The sequence below is a fragment of the Myxine glutinosa genome, chromosome 3, assembly GCF_964187855.1.
Source record: "Myxine glutinosa chromosome 3, kmMyxGlut1.1, whole genome shotgun sequence".
In the NCBI taxonomy this organism is placed as follows: Eukaryota; Metazoa; Chordata; class Myxini; order Myxiniformes; family Myxinidae; genus Myxine; species Myxine glutinosa.
The window spans coordinates 91,168,695-91,185,829 of NC_136263.1; positions in this window are offsets into that span (position 1 = coordinate 91,168,695).

Consider the following 17,135-nt stretch of genomic DNA (forward strand, 5'->3'; position numbering starts at 1 on the left):
GTTTCCTTCACTTCACACTCTTTTTGCACTGCACCGCAATTCAAGACATTGTGACGCAAAAATTCAAGACAATGTCTTACCTTTGTGCATGAGGGACGTTGAATTGAGCTGTTTTATATCAGAATTAGATGCACACAGAGATGGAGAAGTCTGAAAAAAAAATCTTCAGGTTACTGAGGAGCGCCTCATTCGGAGACCATCCAAATCATCAGTTGGGTATCATTCAACATTGAGGTTTCGACCCTTGAACCCCAGAACATCTCCAAACAGCGGGTCCAGAACTTTAGTTGTGTCCGAAGGTCATGGGAGAGACACACAATTCACACCTCTTTATCTAAAAATCCTATCTTCTTCATGCCACCTGCACTTCAAATTCTCCAACCTCAAAATTCAACACCATTAAGGTGTTTGGGATTCCACGACACCAAATCCGATTTGTGACGAACGAATGAAAGTTATCAGGTAGGAAAGGCAATGTGTGTTTCCAAACACAAGTGCATGATCGACGACCACACACATATGCATCCTCCTCGTAGAGATCCGAAGCCAAAGCAATTGGCACAAAATGGGATGAAGTATCCACATATGCTGGTGACGTCATTTGTGGGTTTCTTTTGAATGAAGATCAGTCTGCAGTGGATATCACAGCGGGAAAATGTGTCAAAGAATGAACAAGAACCATGGCCAAAGGAATCGTTGTGAATTAGTGTTGCATTCGGGGCCATAAATATATTACATACATGTCAGAGAGGATGGGATTATCAGATATTTCATAATGTTGGGAAAGATTGAAAATAGATGACTTCGTATCCTTGCCTTGTTGACCCTCAAGGAACTACTGAAATGGCAAACTTTGTGGGGGAAAGCATATAACAAGATGTTCTGGGATTCATACATTTACACATGTTGGCAACTTTGAGTAAGAGCCACATTATTTCTCTACAAGCTGAAGACAAAGTTTTGAAAGTATAAGACGTGGATGAATTGTTTGTACAGAGCAAAACTCTAAAAGATCCTTCATCTATATAGGAGTGCTCCTACAAGAATCTCACGCCTCGAATCGTGTTTAATTTATATCCCTTGCCAGATTTAACTCCAAGATTACTTCTTCTTTAACGACCTCAATTATTCCCACCTTCTTTAAAGGGTTGGCTAGGGAACTTTTTTGAGCCAAGTCTGTCACGAATCGGCTGGCCAGGCCTGACGTTCGACTGAAAGTGACAGGAATTTGGAATTTTTTTCAGGGTGCTAGCGATAACTCGCCTACACTTCACGAAGGACACCGTGGGATCTTTAAAGTCCACCAACTAGTCCTAGGAGACGAGACACCCAGCTTAAGCTGTCCATCTGAAGGGCAGGTGCTGTAGACATCAAACTCCAAGTCGACACTTTGTTTTTTAAGCAGCGCGTTTCTTTTTACCGGTTTAACGTCGTCCAATGCGTACTCGCACACAGTGGTGCTCTTTCCAATTGATCTCTGTGATTCTTTTGGAAAAGGTTTTGTGCGATGCAAAAAAACTTTTCAATGTTTTGTGTGAAAAACTTTTCAACAGAATGCACAGATAATGCAGATATTATTTATCCAGTGATGGTTCTGTTATTTATCCATTGATAGATGTCGCTGCGATTATTACAATGTGCTGCAAATGTTGCTTTGTTAAAACAGATCAAACAACATCCACAGCGTGTTTGTTTGTGTTTTATTTTTATTTTGCCTGATGCCACTATTATTTAAATGACAAAATATTTTTTACTTAGAACCTTCTATGATTGATAAACCTTTAAAAAAGTCTCGGAAGTTAAAATCAATTAACTGGATGTATATTGTGTGGAAATGTTGTAAAGATATTTTTGTGTTATTTCCTTATTAACTTTTATGCAATATAAAAACCTTGGAAATATATTGAGTTTTGCTAAAGTTGATCTCCTGCCCAGTTTTTGTTTTTTAGATGTCAGAGTCCAATGTTTTAGATTGCATAAAATTGCTCAACGTACTATCACGGTGTGGTTAGCAATTATTACTTGCTAATAATTTACTTTGTAAAACTTTGAATGAAGAAAGTTTCAAATACATAATTATTGTGTTCACCACAACTGGTAAGTTTAGCATTCCTGACGTTTACGGTTTGTTGCAATCAATATTGTGATATTATGTTCAAATGACAAATATTGTGCTGATTCCCTCATTGCTTTTGAATACTCTTGTTTTTCATGTAAAAGTGCTTTGGTGACACCTAAGTTTCCTGCACGTGATGTGTACAGCAGCCATCTTTCACAAACTGACAATGGAGGAAAGTGTAAATCAAATTCTTATCAAATTCTTATCTTTCACAAATCAAATTCTTATCTTATCTTATATCCCTCTTCCAAATCCTGGTGGCGTCTGGTCAAATCTGTTTCTGGTGTTTGTTCCACCTCCATCCCCTCCCTTACCTCAAACGGCTACAGAGCTGACACACAGCTTTTTCCGCACGTGAAAAAGCTGAATGCCTCAACTCTGTGTTTGCCTCTAAATCTTGTGTCCCAAACCCATCCCTCTCTGTACCCACCGTACCCAGTCGTACCCAGCTGCTCCTGGACTCCGTGTCCTTTCCTCCTGACAAGGTGGAAAAGTTTCTGTCAACCCTCGACTCTGATTCTGCAACTGGACCTGACGGCATCAGCCCACGGGTCCTAAAATCCTGTTCTTCCGCTCTTTCACTCCCTCTCTCTGTTCTCTTCACCCTCTATTTTGCTCAAGGTCAACTGCCATCTGCTTGGAAATCAGCCAACATAACCTCTTTATACACCAAACAGGTGCAAAAACAGATCCTAGCAACTACAGACCAATCAGCCTTCTCCCAATTATCAGCAAAGTCATGGAATCCATCATTGCTTCGGATATGAAATCTTTCCTCTTCTCCAATGGCTTGATCTCTGATCATCAATTTGGTTTCAGACCAGGTCACTCTACTCTGGACATGCTGCTTCTGCTGTCTCAACAATGGATGGAGGTCCTCAATGCCAAACAGGAAATTAGAGCTGTCTCCCTCGACATATCACGTGCCTTCGATATGGTCTGCACCCCGTTCTGCTCACCAAACTCTCCTCCTTTGGTATCCATGGAAATCTCCACGCATGGCTGGCGGACCTCCTCTCTAGTCGTAGTCAACGTGTGGCCCTGAATGGGTTTCTCTCATCTCCTCTTCCTGTTCAGGCTGGAGTTCCCCAAGGCAGTGTTCTGGGCCCTGTGCTTTTTCTGGTCTTTGTCAATGATCTCTCCGACTCTCTTGAAAATCCTCTCTATCTCTTTGCTGATGACTCCACTCTCTGCCACTCCATTCCTCATCCCTCAGATCGGCAGTCTGCAGCCTCCTCACTCTCTGCAGCCCTGGACAAAATCACTGACTGGGCAAACAAGTGGAACATGTCTTTCAATCCTGACAAATCTCACACTCTTACGATGTCTCTCCGAAAAGACCGACTGGACAACCCTCCCATCCACTTTCTGAATAAGCCTCTCCAAGAAGTTCTGTCACTCAAGCTTTTGGGTCTCACTATCTGCCATGATCTTTCCTGGGAAAACCACATTTCAAATCTGGCCTCCAAAGCCAGTCGCCGACTGGGCATCCTCCTTCATGCGAAGTCCTTCCTTGGCACACCTCACCACATACAAGGCTTTCATCCGCAGCTCAATGGAATACTGCTCTCCCCTCTGGGCTGGTGCTCCCGCCTCACACCTAGCTCGTCTTCATGCTGTTGAAACCAAAGCGTTCAGAATCATTGGAATCTCCCGTGATGAAGCTCCCTCTGAGGGCCTTTCACTTCCTCACCGCAGGCAGGTTGGTGGTCTTTCTGTCTTCTACCGACCCCTCTCCGGCCTTGCTCCTCCAGCTCTCTCTGGGCTCTGTCCCCCAAATATTCCTAAATGTCGCACAAGATCTGCCTGCAACCCTCTTATGGTTAAACTGCCAAAATCAAGACTCTCTGCTCACCTTCACTCTTTGATTCCTCTTTTTGTCCCGCCTCTGGAACAAACTCCCCACTCCCTTCAATACCACTCCTCCCTCCAGGTCTTTAAAACAGCTGTTCACCACCATCTCTTATCTTCCCCCATCCAAAACCTTGATCTTTTCTACCCCCGCTAATTTCACCCCAAATCCTCCTTTTTTGAAATACCAACTTATTTCCTGGAAGTCCTTGGTGTCCTTGTGTTTATACTTCTCTCCCCCCCCCCCCCCCCCTTCGCACGCTGCCTCCCCCCAAGCCCTCTCCCTCCCACACATTCCCGATGTCCCTCACAAATGTTGTGTTTATGTGCTTCCCCTTCTCTCCCCATCTTGTCTACCGCTCCCCTTTTTATATACTTTGGTTCTTTGTCTGTTTGATTTGTTTGTGTGATAAATGTTAGCTCTTTCACGAGCCTCGATTATGTATACAAAAAAAAAAAGGAGAAAAAAAAAAAAGGGGAAATGGAGAGTGGGGATTGGGGAGTGCACATTTATTTGTAAAATGCGGAGAGAAAGCACGCAGAGTACACCAGGAAGTTACTTCCCCAAGGTAAAGTGCTAATGTGCTATGTATGTCTGATGTCAAAGTTCAGGTCCTGCGTTGTCTAGTATTTGTGGGTGTGTGTGTGGTGTGTGCATGCATGTGCATTATGTGTGTGCGTGCGTGCGTGTGTGTGTATATATGTATGTATGTATATATATATATATATATATATATATATATATATATATATATATATATATATATATATATATATATATTGTTACAGACGCGGTTTTAGATGTTATTTTACCGAGCGGTTTGGTATTACCGCGTCCGAACAGTTACTCCCCGATTAGAACCCGATTCCACCCGACGTTGACCAGATCGCACCGCAGATATTCAATCGGGAAACCTCTAAAGTGACCGAAAGAGAAGGAAAAGAGAAAAAGACAGAGTACGGAGGAAGAACAGATTTATTATACACACACAAGCAAAAAGGAAGAGCGACCAAAATTATATACAAGCAATGGATGGAAAAAGCAGTCACACAGTGCATCGTTAGCTTATTCTACTCAATTTACTTAATCCCAAGACAACGAGTAGGACAGGACGTTCACACTTACACAGGGGATATTGCAGGCAGGTAGGGCTTGAGGTGGATTGCTTGAGAGGGAGGCAAGGTCGGAGGCAGCAGCTCTCAATTCCTCGCGGTTTTTGGCGGGAAAACCCTCCGTCGCGTATCCGCTGCTGTAGACGTCACGCGCTGGTTCGGCACACCTGCTCCTCTTCTTCTGGTGGAGCCGTCTCCCTCCTTTCAGCGCGTCTCTCCAAAGCTGGTTTCCTTGCCGAGTACCTCTCCTCTTTGGCTTGGAGCGTTTCGCATCTCACCGCTCCTCTTGGTGCCGCCTCTTCGCTCATCTCCCAGGTCATCTTCTAAAGCAGTCCCTTACAGTCGCTTTTATAACTCGGGGCGGAATCAAGCCGCCGGCTGCGAGGGCACGCCTACCGGTTCGCTCACCGCGGTGCTGATTGGCCATGCGACCCTCTGGCTCACTCCTCCCCTCTATGACGAGGTGGAGACACGCCTTTCTTCTCCGAGATTAGCACATGGGCAATGGCGGCTTGCGGGATTGAACACAACTCGCACCCTTTTGAAAGGAACTTTGGAAAGCGGAGATGTTTGGGGAAATTGCAAGGGCCTACTCTTATTTTGTTTGATACAATGCAAAGTCAATCTAGTGGGAAACACAGATTTAGCCTACATGGAATAAGGAAATACACTATTTAAAAAGATATATCGTGACCTGCGTGTAAGTTTCATGGAATTAACTAGGAGGATGGCTGCGACCATTATTTACATTACCAGGGTGTTACCATACTTTTGTAACGTTCACATTGTAACGTTTTCACATTCGTTACACTTCCTCCAAAATTGTTACACTTCTCAAAAACCGTTACACTTCTCAAAACCGTTACACTATATATATATATATATATATATATATATATATATATATATATATATATATATATATATATATATATATATATATATATATATATATATATATATATATATATATATATATATATATATATGTATATATATATATATATATATATATATATATATATATATATATATATATATATATATATATTGTTACGGAATCCAACGTCGGCCTTCCCCACTTACCAAGGGGGGATTAGTCCCCTCGCTTATATGACTGACCGACGTGGTCCTGGGGGTTATGACGCCATGGCCGGTCGACGCTGGGTAGGGTATTAGGCCTAAACCGTCCTATGACCTATTAAAATACCAGCGCTCCCCGACACGCGAGGAAATACTCCCCCGCTCACGGTCGCAGCCTAATGGATTAGTTGCGCCGAGCGAAGCGGACTGCACCGTGAGCCGGTTACCAATGACTAGACCCGATTTATTCGTTGGCCAAATCGCGCCGCGTACATCCAATTGGGAAACCTCTAAAGCGACCGAATGTGAAGAAGAAGAAGAAGTACGGAGGAATAACAGGCTTTATTAATTATTTACACAAGCCAAAGCAAAAAGAGCAGTCAAGGTTATATACAGGGAAATGGAAGGAGCAGGAGACACAGTGAAATCATTAGCTTACCTATTAAGTCTTAATTAATAAACGCCAGGACAACGTGTACGACAGACGAACATTCACACTTACACGGGGAAATGATGGCAGGAACGAATCGCTGGAGGTGGATGGCTTGGCGGGAGAGAAAGGTTCAGCGGGGATCGGGCGGGCTGGAAGCGGACAGCCGCTGTCAAGATTTGAGCTGCGATCATCAAACCGCTGCGGTTCCAACTGCGCGGCGAAGCTCCTCCTGTGCACCGTGCGCTCTCCAAAGCTGCTCCGGTCTCTCTCACGTTCCTCCACTCGGGCTTGCCAGTTCGCTTCTCTTTTTCTCTCCTATTAAACCTCGCTCGAACCCTTTTATTCGTGCTTTTGGGATCAACCCACTCGCCGTTGGAAACGCCCCTCGGTGATCTCGCCTCGGCCCTGATTGGTCGCGAGGGCTCACCGATCCCACCCCCTTGATGAGGCGTTGGCAAAGCCACGCCTTGTTCCTCGCGCGGGGCTGACTCCCCCCCCCCCCCCCCCGATTACGAGGCGGGGGCCACACCCTTCTTCCCCGATTTTCACCACGTGCGCAATGGCGGTGATGCAGCAAAGTGACTGTTGGAGTTTGCAGCAAAGTGGTTAATCTGGCACATTGAGGATGGGACCTATCCTTATTTAATTCGGTGCAATGGAGAGTCAAACTTTTGGGAAACACAGCCTTAAACTACATAGTATATGGGAATAACTATTTAAAAGGATATATGGTGCCCTGCGTGTAGGTTTATGGAATTAACTAAGAGGACGAGCTTCGACCTTTCTTTAGGCGTCTCCTCAATTTCGTCCTCTAAGGCCACCTTGACCGTTTCTATGTGCGTCCTCACCTCCCGGTCCTTCGTCTCTATTGCCTCCGTCACCTCGTCCAACCTCGTCAGTCCCTCACGTACCATCTGACATTCCCTCTTTGTCGCTATTAATTCATTTTTGAGTTCTTTTTGTGTCGCTTTCAACCCTCCTAGTACCGCAGTGTTCTTTTCCACTTGATCCACTAATTCCTTTTGTCCCACCGTCAGCTGCTCTACTCCCCGTGTCAGGTCCTCTATGCCCCCCTGTAACCTAGCCGTATTATTCCTAACCTCTTTCTCCATACGCTTCTCACCTCGCTTTACCTCCTCGCGTACCCCCGAGACCTCCTCGCTTACACCTCGTCTTATTTCCTCCCCTATCTCCTCCATTTCTTTAGTAGATGCCGCCTTCATCTGTCCCAATTCATCCCTCTGAGCATCCAGTTTACCTTCCAACCCGATTTTCACCTCCTCTATCTGGTTCCCCATCCGTTTGATTTCCCGGGCGGATTGCTCCCCTACTTCCCGCAATTTGTCGTCCATTGTGTTTTCTAACCCCCCTAACCCATTCTTCATTCCTTCCATCTGGTTCTCGTGGGCATCCATTCTATTTTCCAACCCCGTTAACCCATTCTTCACTTCCCAAATTTGATTACCCATGTCCTCTAGTTGGCCCCCCAATTTACCTTCGAGCCCCCCGATTTGGTTTTCTAATCCCCCAAATTTATTGTCTAAACCCTCAAATTTATTGTCTAAACCCTCCAATTTGCTGTCTAACTTCCCAATTTGGGCACTAGTACCCCGTGCTTCGTCCCTCATTCTATCCATCTTTGCATCCATTTGGGTCAGGAATCAACTAAAATCAAACCCGATTGGCACAGCGGCCCCAGCCGCCACCGCGGGCTTGACCCCGGCGGCGCCGCCATTTTGTTCTTCTGCAACCACGTGCACGAGGGCGCCATCTTGCGCACCTGATACCCCCGCAACCACATCCTCACTGTTCTCCTCTTCCCTCTCCCCCATATACATTTCCCTGGGGTCCTGGGTCGACTCTACCCCTTCTATCTCTAACTCACCCACCTGCATCCGATCGCCTTGATTGTCCATGGCACGACTCAATTTGGGATGTTAAACAAAATTTCGGCCGCTCGTAATTTTGAGCGCATTAAGCGCGCTTCGGGTTCGAACCTCGCTCCTGACACCAATTGTTACGGAATCCAACGTCGGCCTTCCCCACTTACCAAGGGGGGATTAGTCCCCTCGCTTATATGACTGACCGACGTGGTCCTGGGGGGTATGACGCCACGGCCGGTCGATGCTGGGTAGGGTATTAGGCCTAAACCATCCTATGACCTATTAAAATACCAGCGCTCCCCGACACGCGAGGAAATACTCCCCCGCTCACGGTCGCAGCCTAATGGATTAGTTGCGCCGAGCGAAGCGGCCTGCACTGTGAGCCGGTTACCAATGACTAGACCCGATTTATTCGTTGGCCGAATCGCGCCGCGTACATCCAATTGGGAAACCTCTAAAGCGACCGAATGTGAAGAAGAAGAAGAAGTACGGAGGAATAACAGGCTTTATTAATTATTTACACAAGCCAAAGCAAAAAGAGCAGTCAAGGTTATATCTATCTATAATTCCAGTAATCTCTGTGTGTATGTTTGTATGTTTGTATGTTTGTATGTTTGTATGTTTGTATGTTTGTATGTTTGTCTGTGACCGCTGTTTCTCGACAACCACGGGTCCGATATACTTGAAATTTGCCAGGTATATTGCTGGGGACCTGAGGATGTGCCTTTTCAAGGTTTCATATTAATCGGACAAGTAGTTACCGAGCTATGGCGATTTCTTTACCAAACTCCGCAAGCCGTTCGCTTTGGACCAAACCATTTCATGTAAATAGAGGGGGGGGATTGTCACCGTACTCGCAAGCCGTTCGCTTTGGACCAAACCATTTCATGTAAATAGAGGGGGGGGATTGTCACCGTACTCGCAAGCCGTTCGCTTTGGACCAAACCATTTCATGTAAATAGAGGGGGGGGGGGGGGATTGTCACCGTACTCGCAAGCCGTTCGCTTTGGACCAAATCATTTCATGTAAATAGAGGGGGGGGATATAATTTTAGATATATATATAGTACGGGCATGCCCTAGTACAGGGAAATGGAAGGAGCAGGAGACACAGTGAAATCATTAGCTTACCTATTAACAGTCTTAATTAATAAACCCCAGGACAACGTGTATGACAGACGAACATTCACACTTACACGGGGAAATGATGGCAGGAACGAATCGCTGGAGGTGGATGGCTTGGCGGGAGAGGAAGGTTCAGCGGGGATTGGTCGGGCTGGAAGCGGACAGCCGCCGTCAAGATTCGAGCTGCGATCATCAAACCGCCGCGGTTCCAAACTGTGCGGCGAAGCTCCTCCTGTGCACCGTGCGCTCTCCAAAGCTGCTCCGGTCTCTCTCATGTTCCTCCACTCGGGCTTGCCAGTTCGCTTCTCTTTTTCTCTCCTATTAAACCTCGTGCGAACCGTTTTATTCGTGCTTTTGGGATCAACCCACCCGCCATTGGAAATGCCTCTCGGTGAGCTCGCCTCGGCCCTGATTGGTCGCGAGGGCTCACCGATCCCGACCCCTTGATGAGGCGTTGGCAAAGCCACGCCTTGTTCCTCGCGCGGGGCTGACTCCTCCCCCCTCACAATGACGAGGCGGGGGCCACACCCTTCTTCCCCGATTTTCACCACGTGCACAATGGCGGTGATGCAGCAAAGTGCCTGTTGGAGTTTGCCGCAAAGTGGTTAATCTGGCACGTTGAGGATGGGACCTATCCTTATTTAATTCGGTGCAATGGAGAGTCAAACTATTGGGAAACACAGCCTTAAACTACATAGAATAAGGGAATAACTATTTAAAAGGATATATGGTGCCCTGCGTGTAGGTTTATGGAATTAACTAAGAGGACGAGCTTCGACCTTTCTTTACATTACGGAGGGTGACATTTACACACAACAAAACCATAATTCTCACATTCGTTATACTTTCTCAAATTCGTTACAATACTACTGTGTTCAAAAAGTATCCGACCTTTATTTTTCGTGCATAAAAAAAAAGAAGCTAGGGAGGCGTTGATTGGTGCACGTATGTAGGCGATCCTAATGCACACGCGTGAATTTTTTCCCACCTGCAGAAGCTGTCATTCGACGGCAGACCGCCGATGAGTGAGGACATGTAAGTGAGCGCCGTCGGATTTTCGTTTTTGACAAAATGACGGAAAAACTTGAACAACGCTAATGCATCAAATTTTGTGTAAAGCTTGGCGATTCCCAAGTGGAAACGATCCGCAAGATTCAACACCGTTCATTCCATTATGAAGGAGGATTTGGGCTTCAGGAGAATCTCAGCGAAGTTCGTACCAAAGCTGCTAACGATTGAGCAGAAGCAACTCCGTTTGGAGATAGCACAGGACATGCTGGAGACTGTGAACAGCGATCCCAGCTTCCTCAACACAGTGATCACTGGCGATGAGTCCTGGGTTTATGGGTACGACCCAGAAACCAAGTTGCAGTCATCACAATGGAAGCATCCAACATCCCCGAGGCCAAAAAACACAAAATTTGATGCAGTAGGGTTGTTCAAGTTTTTCCGTCATTTTGTCAAAAACGAAAATCCGACGGCGCTCACTTACATGTCCTCACTCATCGGCGGTCTGCCGTCGAATGACAGCTTCGGCAGGTGGGAAAGAATTCACGCGTGTGCATTAGGATCGCCTACATACGTGCACCAATCAACGCCTCCCTAGCTTCTTTTTTTTTACGCACGAAAAATAAAGGTCGGATACTTTTTAAACACACTACGTATATATACAGTCACGTGAAAAAGTAAGAACACCCCATGTAAAGTTTTGACTTTTTCAACATATTTCAACATACAGCTATTTGATCTTCATTTCAACAATATTGACAGATAAAGGTGACATAATATAACAAATATCATGAAACATTTACATTTTGTAGTCCATTGTATAATTTAAATAAACATAAATGCAAATTTCGCATGTGGAAAAAGTAAGTACAGCCTTGGCTCTAATAGGTGGTATTGCCCCCTTTGGCAGAAACAACCTCAAGTAGGCGTTTCTTATAACTGTCTACCAGTCGCTGACATCGATTGGGAGAAATTTTTGCCCACTCCTCCATGCAGAATTCTTTCAGCTTTGCGATGTTTGAGGGGTTTCTTGTATGCACAGCTCGTTTCAAATCCCCCCACAACATCTCGATGGGATTTAGATTCGGGCTTTGACTTGGCCATTCCAGAACCCTCCATTTCTTTCTTTTCAGCCATTCCTTGTTGGATTTACCAGTATGTTTAGGGTCATTGTCATGTTGCAAGGTCCACCTTCGGTTGAGCTTCAACACTCTGACAGATGGCCTCACATTATCCTCAAGCACCCTCTGGTACAATGAAGAATTCATAGTGGATTCTATGACAGTGAGCTGCCCAGGCCCTGATGCAGCAAAGCTGCCCCAAACCATAATATTTCCACCACCATGCTTTACAGTTGGTATCAGGTTCTTGTGGTCAAATGCTGTCTTTGGTTTTCACCAAACATGTCTTCTGGTACTGTGGCCAAATAGCTCGACCTTTGACTCATCTGTCCAGAGCACATTGTTCCAGAAGTGCTGGTCTGTGCCTAGGTGTTCATTGGCAAACTTTAGTCTTGCCCTGATGTTCTTTCTGGACAGCAAAGGTTTCCTCCTGGCATACCTCCCATGTAGATCAAATTTGTGCAGCCTCTTTCTAATGGTAGACTCGTGCACTTTGACATCAACAGTGGCAAGAGCTACCTGTAGGTCCCATGATGACATTCTGGGGTTCTTAGAGACTTCTTTCAGCATCTTGCGGTCTGCTCTCGGGCTGACCTTGCTTGGGTGGCCTGGCCTGAACAAGTTAGCAGTTGTTTGTAATCTTCTGCACTTGTAGATGTTCTTCCTGACAGTCGAATGATTGATTTCAAATTGTTTGGAGATCTTTTTAAATCCCTTCCCAGACTCGTAGGCATCTATAACCTTCTTTCTGAAGGCCTCAGAGAGCTCTTTTGATCTAGGCATGGTGACGCCGCACACTTCAACAACAAAGAGCAAACCAAACTAAATGTCTGAGGTTTAAATAAGACAGGTTCCTCCAAGATCCTCTCTGACGATGTTCTAATCATTTGCACCTGAGCTGGTGCACTTGATTCTAATTTTAGGTATTTGAAGTTGTGATAAATGTAGGGGTGTACTTACTTTTTCCACATGCGAAATTTGCATTTATGTTTATTTAAATTATATAATGGACGACAAAATGTAAATGTTTCATGATATTTGTTATATTATATCACCTTTATCTATCAATGTTGTTGAAATGAGGATCAAATAGCTGTATGTTGAAATATGTTGAAAAAGTCAAAACTTTACAGGGGGTGTCCTTACTTTTTCACGTGACTGTATATAATCAAGCACACAGCCATGCAATCTCCATAGACAAACATTGGCAGTAGAAAGGGCCGTACTGAAGAGGTCAGTGACTTTCAACGTGGCACTGTCATGGGATGCCACCTTTCCAACAAGTCATTTCGTCAAATTTCTGCCCTGCTAGAGCTGCCCTGGTCAACTGTAAGTGCAGTTATTGTGAAGTGGAAACGTCTTGGAGCAACAACAGCTCAGCCGCAAAGTAGTAGGCCACACAAGCTCACAGAACGGGAACGCCAAGTGCTGTGAAGCGCGTAGCGCGTAAAAATCGTCTGTCCTCGGTTGCAACACTCACTACCAAGTTCCAAATTGCCTCTGGAAGCAACGTCAGCACAACAACTGTTCGTCGGGAGCTTCATTAAATGGGTTTCCTTGGCCGAGCAGCCACACACAACCTAAGATCACCATGCGCAATGCCAAGCGTCGGCTGGTGTGGTGTAAATCTCGCCGCCATTGGACTCTGGAGCAGTGGAAACGTGTTCTCTGGAGTGATGAATCATGCTTCACCATCTGGCAGTCTGACAGATGAATCTGCGTTTGGCGGATGTCAGGAGAAGGCTACCTGCCCAAATGCAAAGTGCCAACTGTAAAGTTTGGTGGAGGAATAATGGTCTGGGGCTGTTTTTCATAGTTCGGGCTCGGCCCCTTAGTTCCTGTGAAGGGAAATCTTAACTCTACAGCATACAATAATAATAATAATAATAATTCATTTATTTTGTATAGCGCTTTTCCAATGACATTCTAGACAATTGTGTGCTTCCAACTTTGTGGCAACAGCTTGGGAAAGGCCCTTTCCTGTTTCAGCATGACAATGGCCCCGTGCACAAAGCGAGGTCCATGCAGAAATGGTTTGTCGAAATCGGTGTGGAAGAACTTGACAGGCCTGCACAGAGCCCTGACCTCAACCCCATCAAACATCTTTGGGATGAATTGGAATGCCGACTGCGAGCCAGGCCTGATCGTCCAACATCGGTGCCCGACCTCACAAATGCTCTTGTGGCTGAATGGAAGCAAATCCCTGCAACAATATTCCAACATCTAGTGGAAAGTCTTCCAAGAAGAGTGGAGGCTGTTATAGCAGCAAAGGGGGGGGACCATCTCCATATTAATGCCCATCATTTTGGAATGATATGTTCGTTGTTCGGGTGTCCACATACTTTTGGTCACGTAGTGTGTATATATATATATATATATATATATATATATATAAATATATATATTACACTATATATATATATATATATATATTACACTAATATATATATTACAAATATATATATTACATATATATACACACTACGTGACCAAAAGTATGTGGACACCCGAACAACGAACATATCATTCCAAAATGATGGGCATTAATATGGAGATGGTCCCCCCCCTTTGCTGCTATAACAGCCTCCACTCTTCTTGGAAGACTTTCCACTAGATGTTGGAATATTGCTGCAGGGATTTGTTTCCATTCAGCCACAAGAGCATTTGTGAGGTCGGGCACCGATGTTGGACGATCAGGCCTGGCTCGCAGTCGGCATTCCAATTCATCCCAAAGATGTTTGATGGGGTTGAGGTCAGGGCTCTGTGCAGGCCTGTCAAGTTCTTCCACACCGATTTCGACAAACCATTTCTGCATGGACCTCGCTTTGTGCACGGGGCCATTGTCATGCTGAAACAGGAAAGGGCCTTTCCCAAGCTGTTGCCACAAAGTTGGAAGCACACAATTGTCTAGAATTTCATTGGAAAAGCGCTATACAAAATAAATGAATTATTATTATTATTATTATTGTATGCTGTAGAGTTAAGATTTCCCTTCACAGGAACTTAGGGGCCGAGCCCGAACTATGAAAAACAGCCCCAGACCATTATTCCTCCACCAAACTTTACAGTTGGCACTTTGCATTTGGGCAGGTAGCCTTCTCCTGACATCCGCCAAACGCAGATTCATCTGTCAGACTGCCAGATGGTGAAGCGTGATTCATCACTCCAGAGAACACGTTTCCACTGCTCCAGAGTCCAATGGCGGCGAGATTTACACCACACCAGCCGACGCTTGGCATTGCGCATGGTGATCTTAGGTTGTGTGTGGCTGCTCGGCCAAGGAAACCCATTTAATGAAGCTCCCGACGAACAGTTGTTGTGCTGACGTTGCTTCCAGAGGCAATTTGGAACTTGGTAGTGAGTGTTGCAACCGAGGACAGACGATTTTTACGCGCTACGCGCTTCACAGCACTTGGCGTTCCCGTTCTGTGAGCTTGTGTGGCCTACTACTTTGCGGCTGAGCTGTTGTTGCTCCAAGACGTTTCCACTTCACAATAACTGCACTTACAGTTGACCAGGGCAGCTCGAGCAGGGCAGAAATTTGACGAAATGACTTGTTGGAAAGGTGGCATCCCATGACAGTGCCACGTTGAAAGTCACTGACCTCTTCAGTACGGCCCTTTCTACTGCCAATGTTTGTCTATGGAGATTGCATGGCTGTGTGCTTGATTATATACAGTCACGTGAAAAAGTAAGGACACCCCCTGTAAAGTTTTGACTTTTTCAACATATTTCAACATACAGCTATTTGATCCTCATTTCAACAACATTGATAGATAAAGGTGATATAATATAACAAATATCATGAAACATTTACATTTTGTCGTCCATTATATAATTTAAATAAACATAAATGCAAATTTCGCATGTGGAAAAAGTAAGTACACCCCTACATTTATCACAACTTCAAATACCTAAAATTAGAATCAAGTGCACCAGCTCAGGTGCAAATGATTAGAACATCGTCAGAGAGGATCTTGGAGGAACCTGTCTTATTTAAACCTCAGACATTTAGTTTGGTTTGCTCTTTGTTGTTGAAGTGTGCAGCGTCACCATGCCTAGATCAAAAGAGCTCTCTGAGGCCTTCAGAAAGAAGGTTATAGATGCCTACGAGTCTGGGAAGGGATTTAAAAAGATCTCCAAACAATTTGAAATCAATCATTCGACTGTCAGGAAGAACATCTACAAGTGCAGAAGATTACAAACAACTGCTAACTTGTTCAGGCCAGGCCACCCAAGCAAGGTCAGCCCGAGAGCAGACCGCAAGATGCTGAAAGAAGTCTCTAAGAACCCCAGAATGTCATCATGGGACCTACAGGTAGCTCTTGCCACTGTTGATGTCAAAGTGCACGAGTCTACCATTAGAAAGAGGCTGCACAAATTTGATCTACATGGGAGGTATGCCAGGAGGAAACCTTTGCTGTCCAGAAAGAACATCAGGGCAAGACTAAAGTTTGCCAATGAACACCTAGGCACAGACCAGCACTTCTGGAACAATGTGCTCTGGACAGATGAGTCAAAGGTAGAGCTATTTGGCCACAGTACCAGAAGACATGTTTGGTGAAAACCAAAGACAGCATTTGACCACAAGAACCTGATACCAACTGTAAAGCATGGTGGTGGAAATATTATGGTTTGGGGCAGCTTTGCTGCATCAGGGCCTGGGCAGCTCACTGTCATAGAATCCACTATGAATTCTTCATTGTACCAGAGGGTGCTTGAGGATAATGTGAGGCCATCTGTCAGAGTGTTGAAGCTCAACCGAAGGTGGACCTTGCAACATGACAATGACCCTAAACATACTGGTAAATCCAACAAGGAATGGCTGAAAAGAAAGAAATGGAGGGTTCTGGAATGGCCAAGTCAAAGCCCGAATCTAAATCCCATCGAGATGTTGTGGTGGGATTTGAAACGAGCTGTGCATACAAGAAACCCCTCAAACATCGCACAGCTGAAAGAATTCTGCATGGAGGAGTGGGCAAAAATTTCTCCCAATCGATGTCAGAGACTGGTAGACAGTTATAAGAAACGCCTACTTGAGGTTGTTTCTGCCAAAGGGGGCAATACCACCTATTAGAGCCAAGGCTGCACTTACTTTTTCCACATGCGAAATTTGCATTTATGTTTATTTAAATTATACAATGGACTACAAAATGTAAATGTTTCATGATATTTGTTATATTATGTCACCTTTATCTGTCAATATTGTTGAAATGAAGATCAAATAGCCAAGCGTCGGCTGGTGTGGTGTAAATCTCGCCGCCATTGGACTCTGGAGCAGTGGAAACGTGTTCTCTGGAGTGATGAATCACGCTTCACCATCTGGCAGTCTGACAGATGAATCTGCGTTTGGCGGATGTCAGGAGAAGGCTACCTGCCCAAATGCAAAGTGCCAACTGT